Source organism: Narcine bancroftii, chromosome 3, assembly GCF_036971445.1.
Source record: "Narcine bancroftii isolate sNarBan1 chromosome 3, sNarBan1.hap1, whole genome shotgun sequence".
Lineage (NCBI taxonomy): Eukaryota > Metazoa > Chordata > Chondrichthyes > Torpediniformes > Narcinidae > Narcine > Narcine bancroftii.
Genome location: NC_091471.1, coordinates 370,998,168 through 371,011,144, shown reverse-complemented (window position 1 = coordinate 371,011,144; position 12,977 = coordinate 370,998,168). Strand labels below are relative to the sequence as shown.

The window sequence follows — 12,977 nt, the reverse complement described above, 5'->3', positions numbered from 1 at the left end:
GTGCTCTCCACTCTCTCCACTGCAGAGCTGTTGATAGTGGAGGGTGATTGTTCCTGGTCCTCCTGAAGTCCTCAATCATCTCTTTCGTCTTGTCCACGTTGAGACTCAGGTTGCTATTTTCGGACCATGTCACAAGGTTTTCCACCTCTTCTCTGTAGTCTGACTCATCATTGTTGGTAATGAGGCCAACTACTGTTGTGTCATCTGCAAATTTGGTGACATTGTTGGAGCTGGATTTGGCGATGCAGTCATAGGAGAGTAACATGAACAGGGTTGGGCTGAGCACACATTGTCTCTGACTGGAGATTCAGGTGGATAGGATGTTGAAGAATATGTTTGGCATGCCAGCCTTTTTTGGGTAGGCTGTTGAGTACAAAAGGTATGATTTCATGATACAGCTGTACCAGGTCTTGCACATTGTGATACCACACTAGAAGTACAGTGTATTGTTCTGGTTGCCTAACTGAAGAAATGATCTCATTAATTGGGTCTTTGTTTCCTGGGGCAAGGTCATGGAGTGACCTGATGGAGCTATTTAAAACCAACAGGGGTATGGATAAAGTGAATGGTCAATCTTTTTCCCACGTTGATGGGTTTGGAACTAGAGAACAAAGGTTTAATGTGAAAATGGAAGTATTAAAGAGGATCCTGAGTGGCAACTCTTTCACTCAGAAAACTATCCGGTTTAGAGTGATGTAGACCAAATGCAGATATACGGCATGAGTGCAGAATCCCAATTTGGTCAGCAGGGATAAGATGGGTTGAAGGGTCTGTTATGTGCTATATGCCTCCATGATTCTAATTAATAACTTGAATAGGCAGATTACTTTGAGGAAAGATTTGACAGGCTAAGTTTGATCCACGGGTGAGGGAGCAGTTTTGATTGAAACATATACTAGACTGTTCAGATGTGGAGATGATGTTTCTCTTGTGGGATTAGGGGGTGGCTGATTTACTCACTTATATTGTTCAGAAGTTTGTGAGTGTTTGGAATCTGCTTCCTTTTTATCAGTGATGGTAGCAAAGTTTTTAAATATGTTTAAGTTAGAATTGATGTGAAAGAGGTATAAAGTTGCAAGAGATAGATGTAGGGTTGAGGTTATAATCAACTCAGCCATGACTTTATTAAATGGAGAAGACTTGAGGGACTGATTACTGCTTTGAATTCAAATATTGATGTCTCGCTTAATGTCATTATTCTGACTTAGGATCCCTGGAAGCGAATAAACACAACGTCCACTGCATTCTCTGTTATTACCTGTCTTTTCTACTATTCTAACTATTGGTTAGACATAGTATTTCTTTCAAATGTTGTTCATGCTGACTAACCTTTGCAGTATTCTCCCATTTCTAGATGTTTTATACCTATTTTTTTGCAAATGTTAAACTAAATGTTGTTAGGTTGGTTGGATGAGTTCTTTCTATTTATTGGTCACCCTTTCTATGGGTCCATGATTCCAACAATAGAACAAAATTTATCAAACTGTTCCCAGATTGATGAAGTTTGAATTGAAGTAATTCTGAAACTCTGTATTTTATGTAGCATGTGCAGGTACACAATTAAATATCTTATTTCTCAAGCTGAATATGACTGAATTATGGCACCACACTCCCTCTGATCCCCTATCTTTTCTCCTAATTTCTAAGGTACCCCATGATCCTTTGCCCATCTCTCATGGGCTCTCTCACTCACTCCTTAATGTCCACCCACCACCCAGCTGAGGGTTGCCCAGTTGTGCTTTGGGGCTTAAGATATCCCACCCTAACAAGTACTGCAAATAGACTTTGAAGGACAAGAAAATCCCATTCTTCTTTTTCCCAACCACTTGCTTCCCATGGATGCCAAGGATATTTTTCTTTAAATTAGTCTAATGATATTGGAACCCAGACAATTTTATTTGATGATTTGCTTTTGAAATAAAGATAAACTATTTTACAACATATCACTTTGATTGAAATTCCTCTTCAAAACAGAACAGTTCCTTTTTAAATGATGCTGGTGTAAAATTTCAAGCCAATTTCTCCTTTCTGCGAACAGCTTGGCCATAGTTTAGGAATGCTCAGCTTGACTAATTAGATATTTAATTGTGTCCATGCACCTGTTACATAAAATGCAAACTATCAGAATTATTTCATGTGTTTAGCACAATTATAATTTTTATGAACTTTGGTTGTTTTATCCTGTAAAATTGTTCAATTACCTGCAGAGATAGAAATCAATTCATGTGATATTATCCCAAAATAAGTTGTGTTATGTGAGCCTTTCCTTCAAGAAAAACAAACTCTTTTTCCCCAAGTAGGATGCTGGGTTTCTTTCCCAAATGCAATTTGTGTTCGAACAGGCAATAAGAAATGTATGGGTTCTTCTGATATTCATGGTACCAGCACTCTTTCGGGGCAGTCTGCAGAGCAGGGAGTTCAGCATTTCAAGGAATGTATGCAGCATCGATATCGTTCTTTCAATGAGTCACATACATTGAGTCTCATACACTGAGTCTGTCTCTCCAAAATGAACGACACCTTGAAAGATCAGAGAGATCCTTTTACTTTACTAAGCTGTTAATGTCTAAACCAAGGCAAGTACTGGTAATTAAACATGCAAGATTGCAATTTGCAAATAAAATTATTCATTTTCTCTTCAATCTAGTTGACTTCAGAGCTGCCAATCATTGTTCTCTTGATTTAACATTTCAATGTACTTTATTGTCAGAAAATATTGTGAACAGAACCAGAGAATAATTTAATACAATATATTAATGAATTGGAAAAAAAATCAGGCAGCAACTCTTCGATGGTAAATGAAAGCTCAATTCCACAGCTTTCAGCAATTGCCTTTGGCCAGTTACAATTAACTGAATGAAATGTTATCATTATTTGATTTTGTTTTCAAAATCTATTTCGATTAGACTCTGGAGGTTGGATTATTATTTCAGGATGTCTTTGTTTAATAAGAAGATGCCACAGTGGCAAATAAGAATGAGATGTTGAGGTTTTCAATTATACATTTTAATTGCAAAAGGATGTTCATTCATTTTATTTATTGCAAAACTGATTATAAATCTCCCTCAAATATCTAAAAATAATTTGACATCAGTGGTTATGATATATTTTGTAGTTCTGCCATGTACAAATTCTGATTTGCAAGTTACGTGAATGAAAAATAGTGCAAGCAAAATGTCAGAATAAATCCTGACAAAATTACCATGAGGAACAAATTTTCTGATGTTAGTCATTGAATTAAAAAAAAATTCAATTTGTCATGGTAAGTTAGTTAAGAGCCACATTTTCATCTGTTACTTACATCGATTATGAATTCAGACAAAATCCCCAACTTCTTCAGAGCACTGCCAGCAAACAAAAACATCTACATTTTCATGGTTCTACAGCCTAAACTTGCAATGTGTATTGTTATGGCTTTGGACACAGAGGAACTCGACTTGCTAACTTCTTAATGATATCGAGATATCCTTAATTTAGTTGAGTTAGTCACCCAACTGAATTCATGATGGGACATCCAATAAATTATGTCCAGTAAACAGCACATATTAAAGATTTTATCTCTCCATCTGCTGCAATAGAGATGTCACTTTATCTGTTAAAGATGAATTATAGCAAAGCTCAGCAACATCCATTATTTTTCTGAGAGATTAAACTGTGTTCCTGACCATCCATTTATGCTGATATAAAATATTCCAGAGCATGGGAATACAATCCTGCCTTGCCCAGTATTTAACCCTCAACTAACATCACTCTCAACAGATGATCTGGTCAATTATCATATGATTTGTGGCATTTTGCTCTTCACAAATTGCTACTGTGGCTGTCTGTGTTCCTGCATTGCAATGATAAATAAATGCGTGGAAAGTTCCTCCTTTGCTATTGACATTAGAACAACCATTACTAAAATATCACATATAAATGTATTTTTTTACTTTTTTATTGGCCATTGATTTATACAAGAATCTATTTTGCCCTTAAATGTCAAAGGATCTTCATATTTCTTTTTATAAAATCAAAAACAGCAACAATTTTATAAACAAGAATCTAGAAATTATTTGCTCATTTCCAAAACAATGAGCTGAGTCATGAAAAGTTCACTTAATGTGAGTAGAAAACACGAAGGTTCTGGAGAAACTCAGGAGGTCATAGATCATCCATAGGAAGTAAAAGGCAATGAACGTTTTAGGCCTGAGCCCTTTGTTGGGAATCTAGTGGACGACTAAATGAAATGGGGAGGAAGGGGGTGGAGGAGAGGAAAGATGATGGGGAGGGGAGGAGCACAGAGGAACAAGTAAGTGGTAATAGGGTAGGTACAGGTGGGAGGGTGGAAGAGAAATAAGCTCCAAAGTGATATGGGTAGAGGGTAAAGGGCTGAAGTTTAGTTTTTAGACTGTAATGTCAGGAAAATCGTGGAAAAAATTAACATAATTACTGCCAGTGTGGTCATTCAAAATGGGCACCTTCTTAGACTGCCAGTACCTGAGTGCATCAGTCATGGGGGTTGGATGTGCAGTAGAGTAGATGACCATCCATGAATTTTTACGGTACGATTTACACTGCAGGCTTCCTCTAAAAAGTTGTAAGGTTCCTTCAGGATAATCGCGGTGCAGGAACTGACTCCAAATTCCTACACATTCCTTTTCAGATTGGCTGTGTGGCAGAAAAATTCCTTGATTATGCCACTACATGCCTGCAGTGTAAAAACCATGTGGTAACTCTGATTGGAGAAAGGGGGTGGGGAAAGGGGACTGAAGGCTGAGGGAAGTGGGAGAACGGGGGAGGGGGTTATCGCAAATTAGACAAGTTGATATTGATGCTGTCTGGTTGGAGACCTGCTGAAATGGAACATAAAAATGGGTGGGCGCAATTGATTTGGCAGTAATAGCAATGCTGGGTGGAATTAAAATAGAGTCTTTGAACTTTCAATGAATTTCAATAAAATTATTAAGGTTACTAAAGAAAGTTAGAACACTTAGAATTGAGGAAAGTTTACTTTTGTGGACTAGAAATGGTTAAAGACAAAAATTGAGAATAGGAAAGATTGTTTGCTTGTGAGCCAGTGACTAGTAAAAAATTCTAATGAAAGGACATTGACCTGAAATAGTAACTTTGTTATCTCTCTGTACATGCAGTAAAACATGAAAGTCTGCAGATGCTGCGGTTGTAGTAAAAACACAGAAATACTGGAGGAACTCGGCAGGTCTTGCAGCTTCCACAAGGCGGTAAACATATATAACTGATGTTTCAGGCCTGTGCTCTTCTTCAACGTATGAGCAAGAAGCAGGCAGGTGTCTGAATAAAAAGGCTGGGAGAGGAGAGAGGCAAGGGCAGAAGGGGTTGGGGGTGTAGTGGTGAGCACAGGCCAACAGGCAAAAGGCGATAATTGGACATAGATAGCACAGGAGATTTGACGGGGAGAGTCAGAGAGAGATAGAGAGGCAGCTAGATGAAAGGAGAAATAGGGAAATGGGATAGATGGAGGGGGAAGGAGCTAGAGGAAACTGGAGGTCGATTTTAATGCCATTTGGCTGAAGGATGCCCAGATGGAATGAGGTACAACACAAAAGTCTGCAGACACCACGATTGAAAGGAATGTGAGGTGTTTGTTCAAATTGCAAGTGGTCTCAGTCTGGCAATGCATAAGACCATAAACATACAAGTTGGTTTGGGAATAGGATTGGGGAATTAAAATAGGTGCCCAATTGAAGATCCCTGCTATGGCAGCAGGCAGAGCAAAAGCGCTGAATAATGCGATCTTCATTCTGCATGTAGTCTCTCCGATGTAGAGCTGACCACAATTGGAGTACCAGATGCAGTTGATGACCTGCAGATTCACAAGTGAAGCATTGCTTCATTTGAAAGGACTGTTTGGGGCCCCGAATGGAGTTGAAGGAAGGTGAGTTGGCGTGTGTAGCATTTCTTTCAGTCACAGGGGTAGGTGCCAAGGGGGTGTTGTGTTTGGGAATGTATTAGGTTGGGTGGGAGCACAGGTCTGGATACAAGTGTTACAATCAAAATGGGTTATATATCTTTACCTCCTGTGGATGCTGTGACACCAGCTGAGTTCCTCCAGGATTTCTGTGTTTTTACCAGCTCTGCTCAACCTGAGGACTTCTAGTATCCACTGCTATGTATTTGCTGGCTGATGACACATATCTGTGAGAGATATGAATGGACAGGTGAAGTGTTGACATCCAATGCGAGTGTTGAAAAATTTGAGGTCAGAATCAGAATTTATTGTCATGAACAAGTCATGAAATTCAGTGTTTTACAAGCAGTGTCACTGGAAACATTTGTAATTATGAACCATCTGACAACAATAATATGGATAAAAATAAATAACAATAAAAGTGCACAAAAAGTAAGGCAGTGTCTTTGGTTCCTTGATTATTCAAGAATTTGATGACAGCAGGAAGAAGCTGTCTTTGTGTCATTGAATGCTCGTCTTTAGGCTCCTGTACCTTTTCCCTGATGGTAGCAGAGTGAAGAGGTCATGGCCTGGCTGGTGGGGTTCTTTGAGGATGGAAGCTGCGTTTTTATGAGGGTTAGGGTTAGGGTAGATGTCCTCAATGGAGTAAAGTCTGGTGCTCATGATATCACAGGCCTAGTTAACAACCCCCTGGAGTTTTCCTTGTCCTGAGATTTGCCTCCTCCATACCAGGCAGTGATGCAACCAGTCAGAATGCTCTCCACAGTACATCTGTAGAAGCTTTTGACAGTCTTTGGTGATGTACCAAATCTCCTCAAGCACCTCACAAAGTATAGCCACTGACGATCCTTCTTTGTGATTGGATCCACATGGAGCCACCAGGATAGACACCCAGGAATTTGAAATTCTTGAGCCTCTCCACTACTGAGCCCTCAATGAGGACTGAGTCATGTTCTCCTGTCTTCCTTCTGAAATTTACAATCATCTCTTTGGTTTACTGATGTTGAGTGCAAGGTTGTTGATGTGACACCACATGATGTGATTCTGCCAACAATTGCAATGTCATAGGCAAACGTAGACAGCATTGGAATTGTGCCTGACCTCACAGACATGGGTGTAAAGTGAGTAGAACAGTGGGCTAAACACACATCCTTGGGGTGCACCTGGGTTGTGTAAGGTAAAACATCATGAGATGGGAATGTGTAGGGAGTTACCCTGTACAGGGCAGTAACAAGAAGGGGAGGTGTCCTTGTACTCCTGTTAGGTAAAACATCATGAGATGGGACCGGAGAAGGAGTCACCCAGTACTAAGGAGTAACAGAATGCATCCTTGTACTTACAAGATAAGAGAGACATTGATGGATTGAGAGGCAGGAAGCTAGCAGGGAAAGGATAGCAACAGTTTTAGTCATTGGACAAGTAATGATATGATGATGTTCTAAACATGTATCCAAGGGTATAAAAAATCACCATTTTGCTGATAACGGCAGAATGCATTCTCCGGCTAACTTTGTTAGTCGCAAGTGTTACAATCCGGTAATAAAGAACAAAGAACCCTGATTTCGACTCAGCCTGGTGTTTGTCTCACTCATTCATGAACAAAGCAGACCTAACAATTTGGTGACCCCGACGTGATGGGTGAGTGAACACTGGACGACGGTTTCTGTTTTTTCTGACAATCATCTCAGCCGGCTGATAAAAAGGTCCAGAGAAGCCTGTTTTAACAAAATTCTCTTTTTTTTTTTAAATCTTTATGATTGTCAGTAAGAACTGGAGATCGGACAAATTAGACGACCACAATTGAAGGTCGCATGCCAGGATTGTAACACGTAAGTGATTACAGACAAGATAAAAGTCCTTAAGGTGTTTGAATGACATTTATTAAGTGCTTCGCAAGAAACTACTAGAGTTTAAAAGTCTTTATTGTGTCGTTGCAAAGTCCAATAGAGTGAGAAGGTGGTCTATAAACAATTGAGGACCTGAGTTTTCTGCCCTAAACTGGTTATTAAGAGGAGAAATCTCCCACGTGAAGGTTGGGCTTTGAAAGAAAACAAAGGTTCAGGCTTATTGGCCTCAATTGTATCTGAGAGACTGACTTATAAATGTCCGGTAGGTATGATAATGTCTGTACACTTGAGAAGTTAAGAATTTATTTCCCCAATTCGCCGTGGTGGAATACCACAGCAGACACTAGAGACCTTGAGACAACAAAAAAAAAGTACTCAGGGACGCCTGCCTGGTGAACAAGAACGACGACAGAAGGCTGCGACAGCTGTGTCCGGATCAGGTAGGAGATATTAATGAAAAAGTTGACAAACTCCTAAGAGACACCCAGTTTATTCGAAATACTTTTGATAAGTTAAATGAGGGTATTCCCAACATCACCAAGGAGATAAAGTTACGTAAATTCATAGATTGGTACAGGGAAACAGGACAAAAGTATAGCCCAAATATTTGGTTTTCTAGTTGTAATTTAACTTTCAGACCCCTTTGGGAAAACAGAGAGTGGAAAACGAGCAATCAGAGTATACAGGACAGTCTGAAGTCAATTGGAGGACAAGACTTAGAGACTGTTCTTTTAAAAGATATTAGTCATCCAGCTTGCAAGGGGACATTTTTAAAAGCAATTTTCGTTGACATAGATCCCCTAAACGGACAAAAACCTAAATTAAAACAGGCATTAGAAAGCGGTCCCGCAGCTATGGCTGTACAGTTGCCTGCTAAGACTTTTGACCAAGTTATTAAGGAAATTAATCAGGAATTAGAGGAGCGAAATACCAGTAATGCGGCATTGGAAAAACAAAAAATGCTCCGAAAATGTGTAGACCGCTGGAGGAAGAGGGGTTGGTTACCCGGGGGCACTGAGATGTTCCTGACAGGTGAGGGAAAAAAAAATTTTAAAACGTAGTGTCTTAGATAAGCTGGAAGAAACAAAACACAGAAGGGAAAGGAAAAGTGCCTGTTTCCAGTTTCCAGCCACGAAGTGTCCGGGTTTGCTCTCTCCCTCCCTCCTTTCACCCTCCCCCCTCTCTCTTCTCTCCCCCTCTCTCTCTTCTCCCCCCCCTCCTCTCTCACCCACTCCCCCTCCCAATCCCAATCTGTGGTGGTGCTGCCCTGAAATCCCCAGGTTGGGCAGGGCAGAGAAATACAATTTGGTTTTAATTTTGTGCCCACAATTCCAGCTCCGCATCAAATGGGATCCTGTTTTATCCTCTCTCCCTCCCTCTTTCCCGCACCCCCACCATTGCGGGATCAGGGCAGACATTGTGGGCTGACGTGTAGCTCACTCGAGGTGGGAGGGAAGGAAGGAGTGATAGTTCCCAGTGGTGGGAGACCCAATGTGATCCAGACCAGTGATCACAGGATGAGAACCTTTTAAAACCTTTGAAACGAAAGTGTTAATCTGAAGACTTTTCTCCCAGTGGGGCCAGTGCAAGGCATTTTCTCTCTCTATCTCTTGTGCTCTGTGTATCTGCCTCTCTATCTCTTTCTCTCGCTATGCTCTCTCTCTCTCTCTCTCTCTCTCTCTCTCTCTCTCTCTGGCACCCCAGATGGGACACTGGAGTCACGTCCCTTATATTCAGATATTGAGACACTGGGGTGTGACAAGAACCACGGGAATAGGGACACATCAGACGAGGTACAGGCCCCTTTAATAAAAATAGAAGGGGGAGTAATAGATGTAGAGACCCCTCTGGAGTCCAAGAAAATAGAAAAGGAGTTAGAGATACAGAAATGGAACATGAAAAAGGTTCAGGATAACATTAAAAACTTAAACAGAGATATTAATGTGCTGGGGCAGATCAGTGAGGATCAAAAAGAATTAATGGTAGGTGTATTGAAGGAAGTGGAAAAGATAACTACAACACTGTCAGGAGAAATTAAAGCTGAAGGAATGGTAATAGGAGTAAAGGACGAAAAGTGTAGTACAGATGAGGAAACGAGATACGATCCACCATGGGAGGAAAGTAAAAGGAAAAGACTCAGGAGGGAGAAAAATAGACATGCCTACCTGGACATAGTTAGAACAAAAGAGAAAGATGTGAAACAACTAAACTATGGCCGAAAAGATTATCTTAGAGATGAACGTGACCAATATACCTTTGACCCTGAGACATTGGAAGCTGATAGGGACAGTGACAGTGACGAAGAAGAGTCAGAACAAGGTGGGATAAATAAATGCATGCCAAGAGTAAAGAAGGAGCAGAAATCCCCAAAATTGAGATATCAATGCCCATTACTGATCACGGGACGGGGAACTCAAAAATATGTACCCTGGTCACGAATGGACTTAGAGAGTTTAATGAAAAAACTACCTCCGTTGAGTAATGGGGCTAGTCCATGGATTTCTTGTTTTGAGCGAGAAACCTGCCAAGAACAATTAGCACTCGCAGATGTCAGAACTATCATGATAAAATTAAAGGCAGAAGGGGCCCTGAAGCAAATAGAGAAAATTGTAAGAAGCAGTAAATTGGGGGATGAAATAGAATTTAACCCACTTCGGAATAAATTTTGGGAAGCACTTAGAGAAACATTTCCTACACCCTATAGTTTGGATGCCTTGGTAACCCTTCAACTAAAGGAAGGAGAGACTGCACACGAGTATTTCACTCGAGCATGGGACTTATGGGAAACAGGGACTGGAGAAAGACCCGACCACAGCCCCTTAGGAAGGGCTCACTTTCGTAATGGGATAATAAACGGACTACCTGCTACGGTTCAAGCAAAATTAAGGGACATTGTGGGAGTAGAGACAATGTCAGAGGATTTGTGGAAAAGACACCTGACACATGCAATCAAACGACATCGTCAATCAGAGCATGCTAAGTCAGAAAGTGCGTCCCAGAAGGAGGTGGACAAAACAACCGATAAATTGGTGAGAGCCATAGAACATATAGGGGTTAAATTAGCGGCCCAACAGATAGTCCCACAGGTCATGGGGCCAGTGATAAATCCGGGACCCCAAGTAAGAAATGGTTGGGAAAGACAGCTAGGTACAATGTATAGAGGGGAACATGCAGTATGCTGGTACTGCCAAAATCCTGGACACTACCAGCGGAACTGTCCGGAGGCTGGGAGAGCAAGGGGAAAAAGATTACCCTCTATTAGAGGCTATCGGGGAAGAGGAGGAAACTTAAGAGGACAAGCAAGGGGTAGGGATGGACACATTGATGGGCCCCAGAGAATCGGGGGGTGGCAGAGTGATCAACAAGTCCAGGCACCTCAGTGTAATGACTATATTGAGGAAGGTGCTGAATTTGATTATTGACGGTGCCCAGGAGAATCAAAAATCACGCCTCCCTGGGAGCCACCAAAAATTTGGGGGACGGTAAATGGAGAAAAAATTGAATTTATGGTTGACACAGGGGCAGCAGTTACGACAGTGATTAAAAAACCCCCAGGGAGCACATTTTCGGGCAAAACATTATCTACAATAGGATTCTCCGGGATAAGGGAAACACAGCCCTATACAGATAACATCGACATGACATTTGGACGACAAAGGGTTAAAACGCCTGTCCTGGTTGTGCCAAGTTGCCCCATTAATTTATTAGCAAGGGACATTCTTACCAAACTAGGAATAACCATACAATGTTCTGAGAAGGGCCTTCGGTTAACATACCCAGGGGATACAATAAGAAGGGGAGGACAGTTTATAGTAATGACCCCATCTAACGCTTCAGAAGACTCTGTGGAGGTTAGTATTTTCTGGAGTCGGCTACTGTATGATGAACCAGGCCCAGGGCTGATTAAACAGTTTTTTGAGTGGAGGGCCAGTATTCCTCGGTATGGGGATTACCATTATCCACTAGATCCTATGCATGTTACATTAAACTACACCATCCACCCGGACCAGGAATATGAGGAGAGGTGGGACTCTCTAAAAGAAGGGAAGACAGAAACGATACATTGTCCATTTATCTTTGTAGGTAAGGAGGGAATAGCTGCTATGGTTGTCATGACAGAAGAACAAATGGAGTGGTTCTGCTTAGGAGTAGAAAGTGTGCCTCATGTGACCTTGGGTATTGACAAAGATCATCACGCTCGACAGCTGGGTCCGATGGTAAAGGAAGCGATAGGGTGTGAATACAGGCAGACAGAAATCCCGGGATATTCCACCCCGGAGGGAGGAAAATTTGTCAGACTGAATATTGAAGCATGGGACCAGGTAGTGAATGAGAAAGTAGAAAGAGACCGAGCCATAGAAGGAGAAAATATTGATCACAGAGACTCAGACAAATATCTTTCTAATCTGAGTCCACATATATGGACAACGGGGCCCTATGATGTGGGAGTAATAAAAGGAGAGGTATTTCTAGAATTGGCCAACCCCGGGCAGAAACCAATATGGAGAAAACAATACCGCTTGTCGCCCAGTCAGGAGGAGGGTATTAAAGGAACGATAGAAGGGTTAATGGAGTCAGGGGTTTTAAGGGCGGCACCTGACAGTATGTGGTACACGCCCATCATGCCTGTTCCCAAACCGGGTAGAAAAGACTGGAGGATGGTACACGACCTCCGGGAGATTAACTTGGCTACCAAGACCATCGGGAGACCAGTCCCAGACCCATATGTAGCACTTAGGGCTCTGAGTCCGGAGCACGAATACTATACTGTCATTGATCTGGCAAACGCATTCTTCTGCTTGAAATTAGCTGAGGAATGCCAAGACTGGTTCACTTTCACTTACCAAGCACATCGGTACACATACACTAGATTACCTCAGGGTTATAAGGACAGTCCAGGACTGTTCAATCAGGCCCTTAGCGAAATCCTAATGAAATTAAAGCTCCCGGAAGATGTTACACTGATTCAGTATGTAGACGACCTACTATTAGCAGGGAAAACGCCACATGGGTGCCTGACAGGGCAGCCAAACAGGTTACTGGTTATCATGAACATATACAGGGGATGATTTTGAGGTCCCATAACAAAAAAAATGAATCTGAAACTAAGGAGACTTGTAGCAGATTGCATGACTACACAGATGAGTTTTGTGGAGGAAGAGTGCTGTACAACTGGCTCCCCGCTAACTGGGATGGTCGGT

At 41.5% G+C, this 12,977-nt stretch overlaps 1 protein-coding gene and 1 long non-coding RNA gene across 4 annotated transcripts in view; one reads left to right on the top strand and one right to left on the bottom strand.

The window, feature by feature from the left end:
* LOC138759610 (uncharacterized) overlaps window positions 1-6,097 on the bottom strand; it is a 36,822-nt gene extending 30,725 nt beyond the window's left edge. The window contains exon 1 of the long non-coding RNA XR_011354992.1: window positions 6,036-6,097. This is a non-coding gene — a long non-coding RNA (uncharacterized lncRNA). The remainder of the gene's footprint in view (window positions 1-6,035) is intronic.
* LOC138759603 (uncharacterized) overlaps window positions 1-12,977 on the top strand; it is a 374,892-nt gene that overhangs the window by 114,665 nt on the left and 247,250 nt on the right. The gene's annotated exons all lie outside the window — the stretch shown is intronic.